Genomic DNA, 3,275 nt, shown 5'->3' on the forward strand with positions numbered 1-3,275 from the left:
CAGTTCCTTTCGGTAAAGGCCCGGAAACTCCAGTGGGAATGGCTTGCATCCCCATATCAGGTGTTAGTACTGTGTGGGCGGTGGCACACAAGTCCAATCCTGCACTGCCTGAGGTAGCTCGGAGGAGGCTCTTAATATCGGGCCGGTTGGGTTGGGCTGAAGTTCGTTCTGAAGTGCCCCATAACACTGTTTCGGGGCCTGGGCCTGGCCCCTCACCCAGTTTCCCGACTGCGGCGGAAGAGGTTTGCCATCCACATGTCTTAGATCTGCAGTCTGTAGCCCAGTGTTTTCCTTTCTTACATCTAAGGCATACGTTAGGATTTTTGGTGCTATCTACGTTGTTTTTCTTAGAGCATTGTGCCATGCGGTGTCCCAATTGTCCGCATGAGAAACAACTGCCAGGAGGCCCTCCCTTCTTTACACTACCCTTGTTCTTAGTTTGTTGATATAAAACTTCCTTGATAGTTTTCCCCTGGATAGCAGCAGCCATAGACAATCCCTAAAGATAGGAAGGGCCAATGTCAGCACAAATTCTTACATAATCTGCTAAACCTCCCTTTTTCCTATAAGGTCTTAAAGCAGCCTGGCAAGCAGTATTAGCATTCTCATATGCCATCTGTTTAGTTACAATAGTGCCGGCTTCTTCATCTCCTATAATTTTTGACACTGCCTCGAGAAGTCGAGTGACAAAGTCCTGATAAGGCTCGTCAGGCCCCTGTCGAATCTTTGATAAGTCTTCAGCCTTTCTATTTGAGGCAGGGAGCCTTTTCCATGCTTTTAAGGCTGCCTCATTAATTTGTGGATAAGCTTGTTCAGGGTAGGTCAGTTGTTGATTAAGGTCTCAAAATTGTCCTTCTCCCATTAGCACGTCAAAAGTAACCTGCATCCCGTTACGGTGGTTACATCTTCAGTGATGCCACAGACCTTGGTGTATTCTGAGCGCCGCAAGAGATAATCACCTCCTGAGAGACAGGCTCACGCAACACCCTTCCAATCATTAGGAGGCAAGTATTGAGATGAAAGACTCAATTATGGCTAGAGTAAACAGCACAGTAGGCCCGTATTGGGTGCAAGCCTGTTTTAGTTCTTTCAGCTGTTTAAAAGGCAGGGGCTCATGATACCTGCAATGATTAGCATCTTGCAAGACAGGGAAAATCATAGAATATCCCTCAAGATTTTCACCCTGTTCTCGGGCTGTTTTCACAGCCATTTGAAGTGGTGAAAGGACTGGCTTTTTTAGGCTAGATGGGACGTATACAGGCGCTGTTGGAATCAAAGGCGCTTCTGCGAGGGGAGGGGGAGGGAGCGGGACGGGGAGAGGAGGGGGAGGGAGCGGGATGGGCGGCGGCAGCGGGTCAGGATCTAAACCGGCTACAACAGATGGCGTTTTAGAGTGCAACGGCTTAGTTGTATTCATGGGCAATAAGTCTAGTTGTTCCATTCTCTGAGATATGGATGTTAGCACCTCTCTAAGTTCAGAAAAAGGGGGGCCTTGGTCTTTATTCTTTTGTTGAGTTACTATAAAGGCATCCCATCCTTCTTTGTTATGCTCAAAAGCCTGCTCTTTTAAATCATCTTCCTCATCAGGAGAAAGGTCCGAATCTGAGTCTTGTTCGAGAGCAGTAGTCTCATTATCATTTTTTCTGGAACCTGGAACAATTGGGGAGTCATATATGTGCTCTGCTACCTGTTGGGGGGCACCTTAACACTTGGGTGTTATAAGTTTCAAGGCTGTTTCAAGTTTCCTACTCTCGTGTTCTGGGTTTAAACAATCCCTTATTAGAGTCCATAGAGAATAAGGATTAAGAGAAACTTTGTCTGGTCCACGGAGGGTATAGACCATTTGAATTTGTTCTCCCAACTTTGCCCAAGTTTCAAGGCTAACAGTTCCTTCCTCCGGGAACCAGGGACAAGTTTCCTCCACAAAGGCAATAAATCTTTCTAGTTTCTGTTTAGACACAGAAATTTCTCTAGCTTTTAGCATAGTTTTTAACATAGAAACAAAGAACTGCCTACTATTACTTTGCCCCATAATTTTTACTCTCAACTATACCCTCTCCACCCACAGTTTTCCAACGAAACCTGAATAGGTGAGGTTTCTTTCCGGGATCACTTTCAATATTTCAGGTGGCTGTGCGCTGGGATCCACTCACGTCCCTATGTTCAGGCGCCACTTGCTGGGCCTGCTGGCAAATGAACAGGTTGAGGACGCAATCACCAGAGCACCTGAGAAATAAAAGCCTCGGAAAGATGGGGTTGAGAGGGACGGCGTCAGCTTGTGACTAATTCCGACGACTTTATTGAGGGGTAACATCCATATATATGCTAACAGGACTCACTAAATTTTAGATCAAAGACATGCATACGTGCAGAACTGCAGACACTAGTTTTAGCTCAGGAATTTTATCTTGACTCTAAAACTAGCAGAGCATGGCACTGGCATCTTCCAATCAGTTAAAGATTGCCTAGACATAAACTATTCACAGGAGCCTGATAACCTTATCAGAGTCAGGAGAATGGGCAAAAGGTGGCTGCACCAATTTCCTTGAGGGAGGTGAGAAAGGCCAATTTGCACTTTAATAAATCAGAGGTGGCGGGACAGAGAGGGACTTCTTGATCTCTCTCAGGGCCAAGAAAGAGACTGAGCAGTCAGGCTGGCTCCCCGCACTTCAGGCCACAAGGGAATGGCAGGACATACTTAAAGTAATGAAAGAGAATAACCTACAACCCAGATTACTGTACCCATCAAGGATCTCGTTCAGATATGAAGGAGAATTCAAAAGCTTTACAGACAAGCAAAAGTTGAGAGAATTCAGCAACACCAAACCAGCTCTTCAACAAATGCTAAAGGATCTTCTCTAGACAGGAAACACAGAAAGGTTGTATGAAAGTGAACCCAAAACAACAAAGCAAATGGCAATGGGCCCATTCTTATCAATAATTACCTTAAATCTAAATGGGTTGAATGCCCCAACAAAAAGACAAAGACTGACTAAATGGATACAAAACCAAGGCTCCTATATATGCTGTCTACAAGAGACCCACCTCAAAGCAAGGGACACATACGGACTGAAAGTGAAGGTCTGGAAAAAAATATTTCACGCGAACAGAGACCAAAAGAAAGCAGGAGTCGCAATATTTATGTCAGATAAATTGACTTCAAAATAAAGGCTGTGAAAAGAGACAAAGAAGGACACTGCATAATGATCAAAGGATCAATCCAAGAAGAAGATATAACAATTATAAATATTGTGCTATTATATTATATATTTAAT

The sequence above is a fragment of the Cervus canadensis genome, chromosome Y, assembly GCF_019320065.1.
Source record: "Cervus canadensis isolate Bull #8, Minnesota chromosome Y, ASM1932006v1, whole genome shotgun sequence".
NCBI lineage: Eukaryota > Metazoa > Chordata > Mammalia > Artiodactyla > Cervidae > Cervus > Cervus canadensis.